We start from the raw sequence: 22,767 nt of genomic DNA, 5'->3' as shown, positions 1-22,767 counted from the left end.
TTGAGTTTCTGATTAGCCTTCCACTAAATACACAATTTACAGAATAGTCACTTATGCCTTAGTGTGGCTCAGGGAAACAGTAGGTCAGAGGAAGCGATCAGATACATATTTGTCTCACATGAGCAGAGGGATGGCTTTGAGTTCTGTCTATCCTTTGTCCACAAAGAATTTTCTTTATCATACAGTGAAGTTATCAAATGTTTGCTTTGCAATTTATATAAATGGTATTACATTATATATACATGTACTCCAGGAGACAATCTTAAGAATTTTATAATAATATTATAATGGAAAAAAAAGAAAATATCCCAAATATATATGAATATTTGGTGAAAGATGAATGGGAAATAGTGGTATATTTATATATTAATATACAGCATGGAAAATAAATCATCTACAGCTGCATTCATCAGTATTGTTTAATCGAGTATATTAATCTCAGGGAAAAGTTCAAAAACAAGCAAAATTTTATAATACGTTGTTTAAGGATAAAATTATACAGAAATTCAAGGAATGGCAAATGCAATATTTTAGATAAAGATTACTTGGGATGAAAATAGACTGGAAGCAGGGCGCTTGCTTTTGAGTAGAGGATAGGAGTTAATGAAATAGTTCATAATTTGGGCAGTCAAGGATGGTGTGTTCATTGAAACAGTTCACGGTATAACTTAGGAGCCATTTTGTTACATCAAATTTTCATGATTAAAAAAGTTTTTAAAGCAACAAAATCAACATATAGAGGCATTTTTATTATAAGAAAGAAAATGAGAGCAGGTAAAAACTCAATCCTATTATTTTCTACTAGTTACACTAAAATGAATAACCCTCAAATTTACATGTGTAGACAAAATGGGTTTTAAAAAATTTTAAAGAAAATTAGAATGCAATAAGTAACTGAAGTCTTTGTTTATATCTGCACACACTTCGTAATCCAAAGAAATTACCTCATAAATACAGGTTTATAATAAATTTATCTCAAGAAATATTGCACACGAAGGATATAGCATCAGAAAAAAAGGAAAAGATATATGGGTTGAAGTTGTCAAACCTAGGTTCAGTAAGATTGTTGTTGAAAATATTGTACACAAATTCATATATGGATTACACTGACTCAGGCTGTGGTGCCTTAGAAAAGCAGAGGACTGTATTGCCCTGCCCACTTTGGCTGACTGTGTCAGAGGGTTTTGATTCTGATGGAATTCATGCAAACCCAAAGGGTGAGACCTCCTAGTTTTCTTAATATATATGAATACGAGTGTCATATATGTACATGTTTAATGATGAGTATTTATATATATGACATTGTATATATTATATATACTATATATAGACAATGTATATACTATAGACACTGTGTGTGTATATATACATATGTCTACATATGTATATATATACATTGTAGATATACATACTATATATACATATATATATTGTAGATATATACACATATATACACATGTATACACAATATATACATATTGCGTGTGTGTGTGTGTATATATATATATCTGGCCCAGTGTATTAGGAAAAATTGAGTTGTGATTGCAGAATCAGAAATGATGGCAAAGCCAACAAACAGAAAATCCAGGGTTGTCTTTAAAATAGCTTCGTTTGGGACTCTTTGGGGGAGGGGGAATAAAAACAAAGTTGGAGCATTCTGTATTTTCCCTATTTACCCTTCACTATTTCAGAAAGTACCCATTAAATATAAGATAGAGTACAATTAAATGAAAAGAGAGATTTTTGCATGTGACAAATTTTTGAAGCGGAAATACTATTGCATCTCTTTTCCATTTACTTTATCATTTTCTTAATCAGTCAGTTATATGAACATACTTGCTTTACTTCCAAAAATGTTCCCAAAGTTAGGGGTTGGTTTTGGAAAATTTTATGATATTCATCTCTACACACTTACTTTATATAAAACAACAATTGTCTTTTAAAGAATGTCACTTCTAATTGAAAATGTTTTATTTTCAATTGCCCATAAAAAATCCGATGAATTTTGAAATGGAGGCATTGATTCAACAATATATATTTCTGAAATAGTAAAATGATTTATATTGCTTGAACTCTATGCTAGCAGATTTCCAGGAAAGATTAGATAAAATACCAATAGCATTATTTCTCTAGGACATAATAATATTCTTTTGCAGTTATTTAGAACCAGGTATGTTTACTTATAAGTGAATTTAATGAATCTAACAATTAAATACAATCAAAACAATATTTTCTGGAATAAATATTTCCCTAAAGACTTATTCCACATAATGACACATTTTCTATAGTTTCAATGACAGTTTGATCAGATTTTTAAAATCAAGTTAATTGTAAATTAACACAATTTTTCTGGAGGATGGTTTTTAACTCTGTGACGTTTATAACTTAATTTGCTTGACACATTACTGTAGCTATTGGTATTGGCTTACTGTTATCTCTAGCTACTAACGTCACTGTTGTCTTAGATTGTTCAAAGATATCCGTGAGACAAGAATTTGAGAGGATGTAGAAGTGTAAGGGAGAATAGGATAAGGGTGGAAAAATGATAGAGGGTAGGAAAGTCAGCTATAAAGAGAGCTCGATTGTGGCAGTGTTTTCTTTCTATTGTCTCCTGGAGCTTACTTTATGGGAAAACCTGGAAAATGGCCCACAACATATGCTTCAGTTTCATCTGATCCCAAAAATGAGAAGGATGAGGGAACTGAGATATTTTTGCATCAGCTCTCAAGAGTCTTTGGTTTAAAGTAATTGTCTCAGGGTAAGGTTATTAATTATTTGGTGCTTTCTGTTGGCTTCATGTTGTCATTGTAGCTTTACACAAATTGTGATGGAGAGAGGAGCCATTGAACAAAGTGAAATTGACATTGACATATGGTAGTCTGCCAGAGCACTGAAAGAGGATCCAGGAAATGTGAGACCTATAGCTATGTTTTTTTATCAAGATTGTTTTGGCTATTCTAAGTCCCTTGAGTTTCCAAAAACATTTAATGATGGAATTTTCTGTTCTTTCAAAATATGTTATTGGGATTTTCATAGAGGTTACACTGAATCTATAGAAACCTTTGCATAGCATTAATTCTTAAAAATATTAAGTTTTTAAATCCAAGAACATGGAATGCCTTTCCATTTATTGATATCTTCAATTTCTTTCAGTAGTATTTTGCTGTTTTCAATGCATATGTATTTCATTCCCCTAGTTATGTCTAAATTTTTTGTTGTTTGCTATTATAAATAGAATTTTTTTCTTAGTTTCCTCTCCAGATTGTTCCTTATAATTGTATAAGAACACAACGAATTTTTGTGTTTTTATTTTCTATCATGGAACTTTGCTAGATTTATTTATTTTAATAATGCTTTGTGGAATCTTTAGGGTTTCTATACACCATATTATGAGTTCTGTGAACATTAATAATCTTACTTTTTCCTTTCCAATTTGAATGCCTTTTATTTCTTTTTCTTGCCTGGGTAAGAATTTGAGTACCATGTTAAATAGAACTGGTGACAACAATGTACAGAATTGTAATGTATGTTTTTAGTATAAATAGAAGTAAACTTTAAAATAACGTAAGAGAACAGTTATATGTAAGAATATTGTTAGATAAGTTACTTAATTGTACCTCAGCATGTATAATAGTAAGTAAAGAAAAATATTTTAAAATTTAAACAGAAATGCAAGGGACATAAATTATCTGAACAATTTTAAAAGGCAACAAAATTGGAGGACTTTTATTGTCTGAGTTTAAGTTTCAGTCTAAAATAAATGTTTTCAACACATTCTGGCATTGGCATAAGGAGAGAGAAATCACTAAAATAGAGTAGTTTACTGTAATTGACCTATAGTTATATAATCAAATAATTTTTGACAAAGCAACTTCATCTGTTCCATTCAGAAAGAAGAGCATTTTCAAAAAATGGTATAAGAATATTAGGTATCCGTATTAAAAATGATGAGCCGTGAACCTTCCTTACACTATATACAAAATTTATTTTGAGACGGATTACTGACTTAAACTGTAAATCAAATACTGTATAGTTTTAAAAGAAAATAGAAGAAAACATCTTTGTAATCTGAGATTAACAAAGGCTGTCCCTAAATTATCCAAAAAAATCTAATCATAAAAATATATGATTAAAAGCATCTTAAAAAAATTTAATATGTATTTATGAACTACATATATATGATTAAAAATACATTAAAATGAATAATAATGCAAATTTGCAAAGAAAATATTTGCAATAGAAATATTTGCAAAATAGTTAAAGAACATATAAAGAACTCCTGAAGCTCAATGATAGAGAAAAGTCATACTAGGAAAATTGGGAAAATGTTTAAACAGTCCTTATGCACAGAGCTTAGGGCAATGACCAATAATAGATTATTTAAAAGAATAGTATCATTGAGTTACCAGGATCATGCAAAATAAAACCCCAGTGAGGTACAAATATAGATGCACCAAAGTGGCTATAATTAGAAGGACTGATAAAACCAAATGTTGGGAAGGACTGGTGATCACAGTGTAAAATGATACAACCACTTTGGATAATTCTTAGACATTTTCTTATACATTTAAACACACACTTTGTAATAATACATTTTTATAACAATTTTCAAAGCCACTTCTTTATAATAGTCTCAAGCTGCAGATAATCTAATGTCTACCATCAGAAATAAGTATAATTTGTGATTTGCTACATAATGGACATGTACTCATCAATAAAGACAGATTAACCATCAATGTACACAATAACATGGGTAAATCTCCCAAAAATGTCATCTGAAAGAAATCTTACCATAGGATTGTATAGAACATCATTCTAGTATATGTAATTTTAGACAATGGCATTCCAAGAAGGAAAGGGTAATAGTGGAAGTAGTATCTCCTGTGAGCCAAGTATTTTAATACTGATTGTTTTGAAAATCACCAGTTTATAGTAATATTTTAAAGATAAGTTTTAGTTGGATTTTATCGTTTTAAATTCTCTACCAGCAATGTGCCAAGTATTGTCAGCACACAGATCAGATTTCTACTGCCATTTTCCCCCTTGCATACACTGTTTTTCTAGAATAGACAAACTTAATTCCTGTATATTACTTGCTATTGCTGTCAATGAACTCAGAAATGTAGAGACTTAAGCAACCACCATTTATTTCTCACTGCTGTGTGTGTTGGCTGAGGAGTTCTGTTCATATGGCAGCACACCCTGCATACCTCTTCATTCTTCTAACAAACAGGCTGTCCTGGGCAGTGACAGTGTCCAAGAAAGAAAGTGAAAGTGCAGAAGCACCTTTTGAAACTTCCGGGTCATGTTTGCCACTGCTGAATTGAATAAAAAGTCACAAGTCAAGTGCTGAGGCCATGTGGGAACCCACCATCCAAGGCCATAGATGCAGGTAAGGTGTAAAAACTTGGGGCCATTATTGCAATTGATCTACCATAACTCCCTTTTGAGGGATTGCTCTAACCACCTGTGATATGAAACTGAAGATAAAGTCTGAGATGCTGAGTGGTGGATGAGGGAACATAAAATAAGGGTGATGAGCTGACATTGCTTGTGGGAATGAATGGTAGAGGACAGCTTCAAATGGAACAGGCCATTTCTACTGAAATGTCTGATTAACTTGCTTTTCTCTGCTTCTCCTCATATATTTTTCAATAGTCACACCAATCACTATGTTACGATATTAAGTAAAGTAATTGGAGCACATACTCAGAGAACTAGTCATTCACTCTACTAATCCCTAATTATATTATTATCACTTCATCTCTTGCATAGGACATAAAACTGATTTCAAACGGTAAACATTGGTGAAAACAGTTGGTAGAGGTGATTTGCGGAGAAGAATTTTTGTTTTTACCTTCCAATATGATTATCTCACAGTGTTTGTAATGTGTGGAAACACCTGAAAGGCTTTAATATGAATAAATAATTTAAAAAGTAAAAAATGTCAAATAGTTTTCTAATATTTCATTTATATCCTCTTCTCAATTCTTAATATTTAGTAAATTTTATAATGTTAGGAAGGAATTATATACATTAAGAGTGTGTGTATATATATATAAACATTTTACATAATTATATAGATAATATAATTGTATATAATTATACAAAACATATTGTATATAATTATATAGTATATATAAATATATTGTATTTATTTATAAAAAATATATATTTCATATAAAATATATTTTTATATAATTTTATATAATTTTTATATTGTATGTATATTTTATATATTTTATATTTTTTATTTTATATATTTTTTATAATATATATGTATATTTTATATAATTTAACATAATAGATTATATTACATATAATATAATACATTTGATTATGTATATATAGATTATATAATCTATTATAGATTATCTAAACTATATATATAGATATCGATAAATAATCTATATCTATATATAGATATTGATAAATTAAATATATAGATAACTATATCTATATATAGATATCTATATATTATAGATTATCTAATCTATATATAATAGAATACTCTATAATAGATTAGCTTTATACGTAAAATAATCTATTATATATAATCTATTATATATATATAATTATATATATTTATGATTATATATCAATATATATGAAATGTTTATAAATATATATAAAATAAAATATAAATTATATTTATATATAAAATATTATATTTAGATATATATAATATATAAGATCATATATATTATTAATCATTATTAATATATACTTAATGATATATTAATCTATAATCATTTATATGATTATATATTATGCATAATATATAATCATATATATTATATATTATATATAATATATATCATTTATATACAGATATTTATATTTTATATATATGAAATATAAACATGTAAATATGTATGTAGTATATATATAATATATATAATTATATAGAAAATATATATACATATATAAATATATATACTATATATGTGTATATATATGAAATATAAATATAAAATATATGTATATATACATATATATACAATATATGCATACATTTATATAGAAATATATATAACATAAAATATAAAACATATTTATATATAAAATATAAATATATGTAGATATATATAATATATTATCATATTTTATATATTATTAATCATTAATATATAATCATTTATATATATTTTATACATATATATAATACATAATTATAATTTTATATGTTACATATAATTATTTTATAATTTATAGAAATTATACATATATAATATAATTACAATTTTATAATTTATATAAATTCATATATAATAAAATATATATGATATAAGATATATTATATATATTAAAGTTATCTATATTAATATATGTTAATACACATTACATAATTTATATATAATACATGTTATAAACTTATGAATATTAATATGTAATTATATAATTTGTATATGTAGAAATATATGTAATATATATTGATATATATAATTCATATATATAAATTCATATATCTATTATGAAATGTATACCATATTATATATAATACACAATATATATTATGTATATTAATACATAATTGTTATATATATTTATATTATATATTATATATACATTATATATTATAAATATAGAGATGTAAATAGATATGTATATATATTTCTATTATATTGTATTACATATAATTATGTATATTATATTTAAATTATATTTATTTATATAATATAAATAATATATTCATTATATATTTATATAATACATATTTATATTATATATAATTATATATTTACATCATATATAATATAGTATATATATTATATGTATAATTTATATATGTATATAAAAATATATTAGATATAAATAATATGTAATATATATTTATATATTATATATACATATATACATTATATATACCTATATAGGTATATATGTGTATATACATATATCGGTATATATGTATATATATACATATGTATATTTTAATGTATGTATTTATATATACACATGTATATTTTATATATATATGTATATATAAATTTATAAATTTATACATAAAATATATGTAGTTATATACATATAAAATATATTGATACATGTATATAAAATATACATATATAAATATATACACATATAAAATATACATGTGTATATATACATATACATACCTATATGTATGTATATATAATACATATCAATTATATTTTATATATTATATAGAAATATTACATATTTATATTATATATAATATATATATTTTATATATATACACATATATTTTAATATTTTTAATATATGTATGTATTTATATATACATATACGATTTATATATACATATATGTTTACATTTTATATAAATATAAAATATACATATTTCATATACATAATCATATATATGTATATATAGATGTATGTATATATAATCATATATATACACATGTATACATATAGATGTATATATGAATATTTATAATGTATATATATGAATATACATATATACATATATAACATATAATCAGAAATATATATAATATATACACATATATATGGTTATATATGTTATATATATGTGTATAATATACATGTACATATAATTCTGTATAATTATATACAATATATTTATATATTTTATATAATTTTTAACTGTTTTTATATAAAATATATTTTTACATGTAATTAAATACATTTATATATTTTATATAATTTTCTATATATTATACATTATTATATAATATATATACACAGAATATAATTATAGATAATTATATAAAATATAATTATATAATAAAGATATATACAGAATGTTTGTTATGTTTATATGTTATAATATGTTTATATATGTTATAAAGATTATATGATTATATATATAAATTTATATATTATATATTTTTATGATATATACTGTATATATACATGTAAATATATATAATGTATTATACAGTACATATATACAGAATTATATATTCTGTATATATGTACTGCATAATTATATTTTTCATATATCCTGTAGATACATATAATTTTATATCTATAGGATATACAAAATATATAATAAATTATAAATATATATAATTACATGTAATTATATATGTAACAATTATATCTACAAGTATAAAATTATATATAATAGGTATAAAAATATATTAATAAATATATAAAATACATATGTGTAATATAGAAATAATATATAATATATAGAAAACATTAAAAATAGGTATAAAAATTTAAAATATATAATATACATAAAAATATATTATATATAAAACATATACATAAATGTATATAATATAAAAATAAAATATATATGATAAAATATATATAATTATTTTTAATATATGTAATTAAAAAGATATATATGCAGTATATGTATATACAGAGATATGTAATTCTGTATATATACATATTTTATATACCTACAAAATATACATATTTCATATACCTATAAAATACATATTTTATATACATATATAATCATATGTACATGTATATATATTATATATATGTACATATATACATATCTATAGATGTTTATATAGGTATATATACATCTATATGTATATGTGAATATACATATATATCTAGTAGATACATATATAATACATACTAAATATATATAATATATATACACAAATATATATATAATTGTGAAATTATATGTATATATAACCATATATGTGTATATATGTGTATATATAATGTATTATATATACATGTATATATATAATTCTGTGTAATTATATACAATATATTTATTTTTTATATAATTTTTAACTATATTTTTATATAAAATATTTTATATATAATTAGTACATTTATATATTTCATATATATTATATATTATGTATTATATAATATATAATGCATATATTGTATGTATTTTATATATATGCTGTACATGTATATAAATTATATAATATCTATAATAGATATATATATAATTATACATATCTACAGGATATACAAAATATAAAAATATACAGAATATATATAATTAGATATATCTTTTTATCATGTATAATTATACATATATGTATTATATATTTCTATTATATATAATGTAATATAAAGATATCTCATGTGTAATTATATAATTATATATCATATTTATGCAGATTAATAAAAATACCTATGATATATAATATATATTTATATGTACAATTGTACATATATAAAAGTATATATACATATCATGTATAATTATATATCATATAATTGTACTTAAACATAATTATGTATAGTATATATATTTTATATAATTATATATAAATATACATTAGGTATAATTATAATTATGTATAATATATAATCATAAGGTATTGTAATTCTGTATACTATATAGAGTTATATAGATTTACAATTATATATATGTATATAATTATATATATAAATATACATATGTATTATATGTTATTCATTTTTTATATAGTCTGTATATATATACTGTAGATATATATCTACTATATATATATACACAGAATATATGAAATATGTAACAATATGTATTATATATTGTATATAGGATATAAAATATATATAAATATATCAGTATATAGTATATAAAATCATATATAATTATTTTTAATATAGATATATAATACAAATATATAGTTGTATATACATATTTTCTTATATTTTTTATAGTTATATTTTCGTTATAATATTTATTGTATATTCTGTATATTTAGATATATATAATATATATAATATATACCAGATATATAAATATAAATACAATTTAATTACATATAATTATGTCATATTTATATCTAATCTATATATATTATGTATATATGTAATTCTATATATGCCTATAATTATATAATTCTGTACATATGCTTTCTGTATGTATATTTGTATGTAATCTACATAATTATTTATATATCCTGTATATATATTTTTCATTATATATTCTGTATATACTTTAGATATATAAATATATTTATGTCATTATATCTTCAGGACATATACAGAATATATAATGAATGTATGTTTTATTATATATTCCATATATATCTTCTATATATATTCTATTTTATATATAGATATATAATTATATATTTAAATATATAGTAATATATATACAGTATACATATACAAAATCTATAATAAAAATATATACATATATGTGATATATATAATATATACATTTTTTGTTGTATTATATATGTAACATAATTATATAATGTGATTATATGTATAATTTTATATATAATTAGATTATATGATTATACATCATATATACATTATATATAATTATTTACATAATTATAGTTATGCATAATTATATATAATGTAATATAATCGTACATAATTGGAAAAGTCTGTTTTATATATATGTGATTATAATCACATACATAATGTGATTATCACATATATGTGATTATAATCACATATATGTGATTATATATAAAATATAAAAATATATCATGTAATATTACATTATATAATAAATTACATATCTAGTGATAATCATAATTTATAATTATAAATATAAATATAGACATGTAATTATATGATATATAATTATATCTGATTATAATTATACATATATATGAATATAATTATATATTTTATATGTATATTGATATATATTACATTATATATCATATATATTACATTGTACATAATATATGTATAGAATCACATATAGAATTACATGTGTATATATTTATAATTATGAATTATATGATTATCCCTACATATATAATTTATATATAATGTAATATAATTACATTATACATATATATTTATTATATATAAATTTTTATATATATTATTTATAGAATACATAATGTACATTATATATTTTTTATATATAATACAGATACTTTTCCAATTATATATAATTATATTGAGACTTTTCCAATTATAATTACAATATTACATTATATATAATACAAATATATATATAATATCTAAATATTTATACATATATAATTATATGTCTGCAGTGTATATATACAGAATATATAAAAATTTATATATAAAATATATATATCTACACTATAGATGCAGAATATATAATAAAAATACAAATATGTAATAAAAATATATAATATATATATAGATATAATTTTGTATATTTTCAGTATAGATATACAGAATATTTAAAACAGATATATGGTATATATGTAGTGGATATATAGATATGTTTATATTTTTTAATTTTTTCATATATATATAATTATATATATCTACATTATGAGAATATAAAGTGTATATAGTAGTCCTTAAGAGGCTAGACTGAAAAGTAAATTTAGTCATATAATATACTATATCAAATATCAAAATGGCATAATCCATAAAAAATCATGGTAATGCAATCAGTAAGATCAAAGCAGGTATACCTGCATTTCTTGTACCAAAGAAAAACAAAGAAAAAAAGTTAAATCCATAAAAATATTTATATGTTTTAAATTTGGAAGTTTACACGTTAAACATTATTCTCATATAAAAGATTACTAAAAAAGTTTATTTAAAAACCATGTTTTTGTCATAATATCCCCATTCTCTAACTCAGATAACATGAATCTGGATGCCATCTTTGACTCTTCTTTTCTTATCTTCCACATGGCACCCAAGGGTTTATTCTAACTCTTCAGTGTATCTTACAACTAAATCTTGATTTCCATTCCTAAAAGACACTCCTCAACTATTGATGCTTACTGTCTCCTAAAAAGACTATTATAATACTGTCAGCAGACGTCCAATGAGGAAGCTTAAATTATACCCTCCCTAGAAATAAGGAGGCAACTTTCCCTTCTGGAATGTCAAACAAACAAAAGTCACCTCAAGTGGGGAACTTCAACTTCCGCCCTCACCTGGGAGTAATGATGCATTTTCTCCTTCCTCAGCAGGCAGTGTCACAGGAAGCCTGATAAAACAGAGGATTCAAAGAAAACACAGAGGTTCATAACATAATATTCAAAATGCCCAAGAAGATCCAGGAAAACGCCACCACTAAGAAACTACCCCAATGTTGAGATTACACAAGGAAACAAAGACAAAAAGGAAATGTCTAAGTCTGTACCAAAGCAGTAATACAGAACAATATTAACAGAGCATTGTCATCTGCTATATTCCATTGAAATTCAAAATTTTACTCTTTTAGAATATCTGGCATTTAAGATTAAGCTCTGGTAATAATTATAACTTTATCGTTTTGATAATCTATTGTGTCTCAATACTCTGAAAACTAAGGGGATATAATCACATTAAGGGTTAATATGTAGAGTGTTGTTTAGAAGACTATTTGTTCCAAAATAATTTTTCTAGGTTACTAGCTCTGGCACCTGCAAACTAGTACCATTTTTGGGTCCACTAAAATCTGAAAATGTCTGATAAATATTAGAGACTTAAAGGCATAATAAATATATTTGAATTAAGGAAAGGAGGTATTAAAAGGTCAAAATGTATCATGTTCCTGAAAGATAATTTTTTATCCTATATCCAGGAACATCAGGAAGGCAATTTATGCTCGTGAAAACTGGGAGATAGGGGTGATCATTGAAAAATAATATTGTCCTATATGTGTTATTTTTCCTTTCATATTTTACAAATGTTTTTATTAATATTATTCTGCTTGTTTTATACTTTATTCTCAGGGCAGATAAGAATACATATTGTATACAAATACCTATTTTAGAATTTTATTTAAAATTTGTATGTATTTCTGTTCAGATTATGTGTTTTTATAGATAAAATAAGGCTACATTAAATAAGGCTGTGAATATTTGATTTGTTTTAATAATTATGTTACTATGTAAACATGAAAATAAATCAATATAGATAACTGGTTGATGTTCTTAGTATTTTAGTTATGAAATTTAACAAGTATAGAAATAATGAATGTTTTTAAATCACATGGAGCTTTTCCATTAAAAAAGAAATATAGATTTTTTCAGCTCCACCTCTAATAATCGTATACATTATATAGTATAAAAAATACATGCTTTTGAAGTAGAATCTATCAATCATGACACACCAAACATCTTATTGTAAAATCACATCATTAGATATGAGATCCATAAGTTTCCTGTGAAGATACATGAGGCAGTGTTAACCAGGCAGAGTAAATATCATGTTTCTCCCTCAGCAGGCCCACTCTAGATGCATAGTCCTAACCTTCAGGTCAATTTAGGCCTCAACCAACTGGTCTTGTTAAACATTTTAAAAAATATAAATCAGCATTTCTGCATTTATCAAAGTAAAAAAAAGTACTATGAGTATGAAAGCAGTCCTTTTGAAAGAATTCCATAAATGCTATAAAATAGTTATCTTAAGCCTTTTAAAATGAACAGCATTTCAGAATTATTCAAATAAGGTATTTTTACTGGTAAAAACTCGAAAGTATGACTGTTTACTTGATATGAATGACCCCATGAACTCTTGAAATAAAGGAATATAGATAATTGTGTTTTATACTCACAGCTATAATCTGCATTGTGTAAAATCTACTTAGAATTGGTATAATATAATATTACAGTCTATTTTATGCCTAATGTTTTCATTCTAAGCATTTCTAAATTTCTCTGCTTAACAATTTTAAATTGAACTGTAAGGTAAAAACATAATTTAGGTTACTGGAAGTCAATTAACTCTGCATGATACTTGAGAAAAATTGTCTTATACAATTGTAATTTCAGAAAATAAAAACCTTCATGTTTGTTTTTACAGTGGCTCACATCAAGGACAATTATATTTTTAGCTCCAACGTAGCAGAGAATAAAGACAATTTTTTTTTCTCTTTTACATTGTTGACTCCACAGTAGCCCCATAACTGAAGAACTTTTCACTAAATATTGTAGCATATTAAGTGCTTTGGGTCACTTTAGGGAATGTTGTTTTAAAAAAGATTAAACCACTGATGACTTCAGCTTTTAACCTCAGTCATAAAATCCAAGTACTCTACTATATCCCTGCAATTTACATGCAAATAATCTTTAAACAAAACCAATCTTGAGGGCTTTTAGATAGTGAATGATAAATGGAAAGGAATTTTATAAAGTGTGATAGTGAGCAAGTCTGATTTCTTTTTCACATCAATCATCCCTCCACACGGATCAATTAAAATAGTTCCTGTGCTTTTGAGGGAGTCTGAGAAAGCAAGTTCATCATTTAGCTGCCAGTGGTATTACCTTGGGGAGAAGTAAGCTGATCCAAAGGGTAAGTGTTAATTGAAAAACGTGGAAGAAAACTGAAGATCGTTTCTCTATGTTTGCTTACCTACAAAACCAAACCTGAGTTGTGCCCAGAAAGCTCAGTAGTCTTGACTAAAACCGTGCATACTTAATAACAGAAAGGATGCAATTTTTATAGTTGAGCTCTTTTTTAATAATGAAATTATCTTTTCAAAAAACTACTTTCAGAAGAATTTTATATGATAAAAATTATATGTATATTTAATAGAAAGAAAACGTACTCTTTATTTTTTCACAATCTTGCTATTTATATTATTGTAAATCAAAAAATGTAATACAAAGTTTGTATTCAGTTTTTTTTTTTTTTTTTTTTGAGACGGAGTTTCGCTCGTTACCCAGGCTGGAGTGCAATGGTGCGATCTCGGCTCACCGCAACCTCCGCCTCCTGGGTTCAGGCAATTCTCCTGCCTCAGCCTCCTGAGTAGCTGGGATTACAGGCACGCGCCACCATGCCCAGCTAATTTTTTTTTGTATTAGTAGAGACGGGGTTTCACCATGTTGACCAGGATGGTCTTGATCTCTTAACCTCGTGATCCACCCGCCTCGGCCTCCCAAAGTGCTGGGATTACAGGCTTGAGCCACCGCGCCCGGCCCAGTTTTTTTACTATGAATTATTTTTGAGACATAGAAAATAGTTGCAAATAAGGAAAAAAAATTAAAAATAAAAGAAAATAATATAAAGCCTTTACTAAAAGGATCTTGACTTTTTAGTGAAGAAGTTGATTCTGAGTCTGGGGCAGGGAATGTACACATTGAGCCTGGATTATTTTGTTATACCAAAAGTAAGAAATAGCCAAAGAATAATTAAAATAGATGTAACAGACAACATGTTATTTTGAAGGGCCACTCACTGTCCAGATATTAATAATAATAATCTGAATTCATAATGACATAAAAAAATGAAGAAATAAATAAGACAGAAAGGAAATCTCTTCCTTACAGAGGATCAACTAATAAACATAAAAAGAAGTAGAGTCAGAAAAGTATCAGCAGATGGTAAACCCAACAGATCAAATTGATAAATAAAACCAATTACTTACAAAAAATAATAATTTCATAGTAAGAATACTTGGTAGATTCCTTAACCATGTTATCAAATTCATATCACAATACTGGGACAAATAAACATCATGTGCTTCCAGATATAACATTGAGAAAGGCAATCATCACTTTTATAGTATTCCTACCAAAACACATGCAAAACTCAAACTGAAGAACAAGTCTAAAAAACAATTCACCAGTTCTCTTCGAAAATGCCAAAGGGAAGAAACACGGAGAAAGGTCAAGGAGATGCTCTGGATCAAGAAAGATGAGACAACAGAGTGTAATCCATGATAGTTTATTGGATCCTGAACCAGGAAAAGATACTTTTAAAGCACAATGGAACAACTGATGATATTTGAATATGATGTGTGGATTAGGTAATATTATATCAATATTTGTAAAATTGTACTGTAGTTATGTAAGAGTATATTCTTTTCCTTAAGAAGCATACTATAGGGATATGATTGTATAACTTATTCTCAACTGGTTCAAGAAAATTTATACATCTACATACATAGATACCTGTGTATATACTCATGCACACATGGATAAAGACACAGGGATAATAAAAAGGTGAATGGAGAAAACTGTGAATATTTTGTCAAACTATGTAAAAAGTCTATGGGAGTTCTTTGAACTATTTTTGCAGCTTTTAAACTATTTTAAATTATATCAAAATAAATAAATGTTTTTGAAGGAAGAAATGAGAATTTTACTACACAACTAAGTTGACAGAGATAAAATTTTATCAAAGAATCAAAGGCATCATTTATCATCACATCATAAGAAACACTAGAAATAAATACAACTAATGTGTAAATCAGATTGAATCTAAAATGTACATGTGGGATCAGAACTTCTTTAACCAAATATTTGAATTAATCTTGAATGAATCAAGAGACTAAACATTTTAAATAATTTCTTTCTGATTATTTTTTAAGTTACTCGGCTGCACTAGCAAAATGTAGCACATACACACAAAAATAATTCTTACTAGATTCTCATTCCTTTCTTTCCTTGTTTAGTCTACTTTCTTGCAACAATATCTGATTATAATAGTCATGTGTCTTGTCTACAGACAAAACAACTACCCAGAAAAATTGCTGAGGGTTCTTTATCTCAAGACTTGAACACAGATTAAGAAAATAATGAGAATAACAGAATAAACAAACTTTGGAAGGGAAAAGTAGTTACATATTACTGCTCATTTAACTATATATTGTTGAAGCTTTTCAGTTGGGTTCAAATATAAATCTCTAGTTTCTCTTTACAAATAACTAGAGAAATGCCTTAGTTGATATTAACTGGGGAAATATTTACTTTTCTCATATACTCTAGAATCCTTTATTTTCAAGTTATCATACAAACTTTTATGTCATTGTTTTTCTTTCCATTTTTTGTATTTCACTTAGTAAATTATTCAACGTGTAATTACTAGGTCATTAAGTATTGCAAATGAGTAAGAAAGTAAATGGTAGGAGAGGGAACAATCCAAGATGGCCGGTTAGGAGGAACTCGGGATTGCAGCTCCGAGAGAAAGCACAGAGGGTGAGTGGACGCTGCATTTCCAGACGGATTTTTACTGCCCACAGACCAGGAGATTCACAGGTGGAGGAGCCCCACGGGTCACCAGTGCCGCTGGTTTGACCGGTGCGGCCGCTTGGCCTGCGCCCTGGCGCAGTGGCTTCCTGTACAGAGTGAGCGAGACTGAGTCCCCTTTAAGCCAGCAAGGGGAGCTGAAACGGGGAGCCAGGCCAGGAGATTCCCGGGCAAAAAAGCGCCATGAATCTCAGAGCCACAGTTTCAGCTGACGCAGCAGCTCCTGGGGCAGAGCAGACAAGACGGTGTCCCCTCTTAGCCAGCAAGGGGAGCTGAAACAGGGAGCCAAGCCAGGAGATGCCTGGGCAAAAAGAAAGTGCCACGGCAAACACAACTGAACCCCGGACGGTCCAGCTCTGTGGAGGAGGGGCGTCCTCCATTACAGAGTCACCCTGCAGTTCCCAGGGCAATCTTCCGTAATCAAGGGAAACTGCCACTACAGAGACTCCGTCACTACAGGGGCGGGCCAACATAGCAGAAGCAGTTCTAACTACATCCATATAAACAGGACTGCAGGGAAGTTCACACAGAAGCTGGGCGGAGCCCACAGCAGCTCACCAAAGCCTCTGCAGGCTGAGTGTGACTAGGCTGCCACCTTGTGGGCAGGGAAAACGGCAGCAGCACAGCGGAAAATCATAAATCCCTAACTCCCTAGGACAGAACACCTGGGGGGAAGAAAAGGGGGTTTATGAGTTCTGCTGTTGCACACTTAAAATTACCAAAATCAGAAAGACAGCAACTACAAAGTCGACAGGTAGATAAATCCACAAAGATGGGAAGAAACCAGCACAAAAAGGATGAAAACACCGGAAACCAGAACCCCTCTCCTCCTACAAGGGATCACTACTCCTCACCAGCAAGGGAACAAGACTGGATGGAGAATGAGTGTGACGAAATGACAGAATCAGCTTTCAGAAACTGGATAATAAGAAACTTCCGTGAGGTAAAAGAACATGTTCTAACCCAATGCAAAGAAACTAAGAACCTTGAAAAAAGACTTGATGAAATGCTAACGAGAATGGACAACTTAGGAATATGAGTGAATTGACGGAACTGAAAAACACAACATGAGAACTTTGCGAAGCATGCACAAGTTTCAACAGCCGAATTGACCAAGCAGAAGAAAGGATATCAGAGGTCGAAGATCAACTCAATGAAATAAAACAAGAAGGCAAGATTAGAGAAAACAGGGTAAAAAGGAATGAACAAAGTCAACAAGAAATATGGGACTATGTGAAAAGACCAAATCTACATTTGATAGGTGTACCTGAATGTGACGAAGAGAATGCATCCAAGCTGGAAAATACTCTTCAGGATATTATCCAGGAAAACTTCCCCAACCTAGCAAGTCAGGCCAATATTCAAGTCCAGGAAATACAGAGAACACCACAAAGATACTCCTCTAGAAGAGCAACCCCAAAACACATAATCGTCAGATTCACCAGGGTTGAAATGAAGGAGAAAATACTAAGGGCAGCCAGAGAGAAAGGTCGGGTTACCCACAAAGGGAAGCCCATCAGACTCACAGCAGATCTCTCAGCAGAAACCCTACAAGCCAGAAGAGAGTGGGGGCCGATATTCAACATCCTTAAAGAAAAGAACTTTCAACCCAGAATTTCATATCCAGCCAAACTAAGCTTCATAAGTGAAGGAAAAATAAAATCCTTTGTGAACAAGCAAGTACTCAGAGATTTCATCACCACCAGACCGGCTTTATAAGAACTCCTGAAGGAGGCACTACACATAGAAAAGAACAACCAGTACCAGCCACTCCAAAAACACACGAAATGGTAAAGAGCATGAACACAATGAAGAATCTGCATGAACCAATGGGCAAAACAGCCAGCTAGCATCAAAATGACAGGATCAAATTCACACCTAACAATATTAACCCTAAATGTAAATAGACTAAATGCCCCAATCAAAAGACACAGACTGGCAAATTGGATAAAAAGCCAAAACCCATCAGTGTGCTGTATCCAGGAAACCCATCTCACATGCAAGGATACACAAAGGCTCAAAATAAAGAGATGGAAGAAGACTTACCAAGCAAATGGAGAGCAAAAAAAAGCAGGAGTTGCACTTCTCATTTCTGATAAAATAGACTTTAAAGCAACAAAGATTAAAAGAGACAAAGAAGGACATTACATAATGGTAAAAGGATCAATGCAACAAGAAGAGGTAACGATCCCAAATATATATGCACCTAATACAGGAGCACCCAGATACATAAGGCAAGTTTTTAAAGACTTACAAAGAGACTTAGACTCCCACACAATAATAGTGGGAGACTTCAACACACCATTGTCAATATTAGACAGATCAACGAGACAGAAAATTAACAAGGATATCTAGGACTTGAACTCAGACCTGGAACAAGCAAACGTAATAGACATTTACAGAACTCTCCACCCCAAATCCACAGAATATACATTCTTCTCAGCACCACATCACACCTACTCTAAAATTGACCACATAATTGGAAGTAAATCACTCCTCAGCAAATGCAAAAGAAAGGAAATCATAACAAACAGTCTCTCAGACCACAGTGCAATCAAGTTAGAACTCAGAATTCAGAAACCAACCCAGAACCGCACAGGTTCATGGAAAATGAACAACTTTCTGCTGAATGTTGACTGGATAAACACTGAAATGAAGGCAGAAATAAAGATGGGGTTCGAAACCAACGAGAACAAAGACACCACATACCAGAATCTCTGGGACACATTTAAAGCAGTCTCTAGAGGAAAATATATAGCAATAAGTGCACGCATGAGAAGAAAGGAGAGATCTAAAATTGACACCCTATCGTCAAAATTCAAAGAGCTAGAGGAGCAAGATCAAAAAAACTCAAAAACTAGCAGAAGACAAGAAATAACTAAGATCAAAGCAGAATTGAAGGAGATAGAGACATGAAAAACTCTACAAAAAATCAATAAATCCAGGAGCTGGTTTTTTTTAAAAGATCAACAAAATAGACCACTAGCCAGATTAATAAAAAAGAAAAGAGAGAATAACCAAATAGATGCATTAAAAAATGATAAAGGGGATATCACCACAGATTCCACAGAAATTCAAACTATCATCAGAGATTATTACAAACAACTCTATGCACATAAACTAGAAAACTGGGAAGAAATGGATAAATTCCTGGACAGTTGCCTCCTCCCAAGCCTAAACCAGGAAGAAGTCAAAATCCCGAATAGACCAATAACAAGGTCTGAAGTCGAGACAGCAATTAAGAGTCTACCACCCAAAAAAAGCCCAGGTCCAGATGGGTTCACAGCCGAATTCTACCAGACATACAAAGAGGAACTGGTACCATTCCTTCTGAAACTATTCCAAATAATCCAAAAAGAGGGAATCCTTCCCAAATCATTTTATGAGACCAACATCATCATAATACCAAAACCTGACAGAGACTCAACAAGAAAAGAAAACTACAGGCCAATATCCATGATGAACATAGATGCAAAAATCTTCAATAAAATACTGGCAAGCCGATTACAACAGCACATCAAAAAGCTTATCCACCATAATCAAGTAAGATTCATCCCGGGGATGCAAGGCTGGTTCAATATACGCAAGTCTATAAATCTAATTCACCACATAAACAGAACCAAAGACAAAAACCACATGATTATCTCAATTGATGCAGAGAAGGCCTTCGATAAAATTCAACAGTTCTTTATGCTAAAAACTCTCAATAAACTAGGTATCGATGGAACGTATCTCAAAATAATAAAAGCTATTTATGACAAACCAACAGCCAATATCATACTGAATGGGCAAAAACTGGAAGCATTCCCTTTGAAATCTGGCACTAGACAAGGATGCCCTGTCTCACCACTCCTATTCAATATAGTACTGCAACTTCTTGCCAGAGCAATCAGGCAACAAAAAGAAATAAAGGGTATTCAATTAGGAAAGGAGGAAGTCAAATTGTCTCTATTTGCAGATGACATGATTGTATATCTAGAAGACTCCATCATCTCAGCCCAAAATCTCCTGAAACCGATAAGCAACTTCAGCAAAGTCTCAGGATACAAAATCAATGTGCAAAAATCACAAGCATTCCTATACACCAATAACAGACTTAAAGAGAGCCAAATCAAGAACCAACTGCCATTCACAATTGCTACAAAGAAAAAAATACCTGGGAATACAACTAACATGGAACGTAAAGGACCTCTTCAAGGAGAACTACAAACCACTGCTCAATGAAATAAGAGGACACAAACAGATGGAGAAACATCCATGTTCATGGTTAGGAAGAATCAATATCATGAAAATGGCCATACTGCCCAAAGTAATTTACAGATTCAACGCTATCCCCATCAAGCTACCAATGACCTTCTTCACAGAACTGGAAAAAACCACCTTAAACTTCATATGGAACCAAAAGAGAGCCCGCATAGCCAAGTCAATTCTAAGCAAAAAGAACAAAGCGGGAGGCATCACACTACCAGACATCAAACTCTACTACAAGGCTACAGTAATCAAAACAGCATGGTCCTGGTACCAAAACAGAGATATAGACCGATGGAACAGAACAGAGGCGTCGAAGGCAACACAACATATCTACAACCATCCGATCTTTGACAAACCTGATAAAAACAAGCAATGGGGAAAGGATTCCTTGTTCAATAAGTGGTGGTGGGAAAACTGGCTAGCCATATGCAGAAAGCAGAAACTCGACCCCTTCCTGACACCTTACACTAAAATTGACTCCAGATGGATTAAAGACTTAAACATAAGACCTAACACCATTAAAACCCTAGAAGGAAACCTAGGCAAAACCATTCAGGACATAGGCGTAGGCAAGGATTTTATGACCAAAACACCAAAAGCATTGGCAACAAAAGCCAAAATAGACAAATGGGACCTGATCAAACTCCACAGCTTCTGCACGGCGAAACAGTCAGTAGAGTGAATCAGCAACCAACAGAATGGGAAAAAAATTTTGCAGCCT

At 28.2% G+C, this 22,767-nt stretch overlaps 1 pseudogene; it reads left to right on the top strand.

Annotated features, from left to right (window-relative positions):
• Positions 1-18,007, top strand: part of LOC105711576 (ATP-dependent RNA helicase DHX29-like) — a 37,901-nt pseudogene extending 19,894 nt beyond the window's left edge.
• Positions 18,008-22,767: the final 4,760 nt, after the last annotated feature.

This window comes from Aotus nancymaae, unplaced genomic scaffold (genome assembly GCF_030222135.1).
Source record: "Aotus nancymaae isolate 86718 unplaced genomic scaffold, 86718_ANA_hifiasm-v0.15.2.pri h1tg000108l, whole genome shotgun sequence".
NCBI classification, from domain to species: Eukaryota; Metazoa; Chordata; class Mammalia; order Primates; family Aotidae; genus Aotus; species Aotus nancymaae.
Note: the sequence above shows the minus strand (reverse complement) of the source record. Positions and strands in the feature narration are given on the sequence as shown.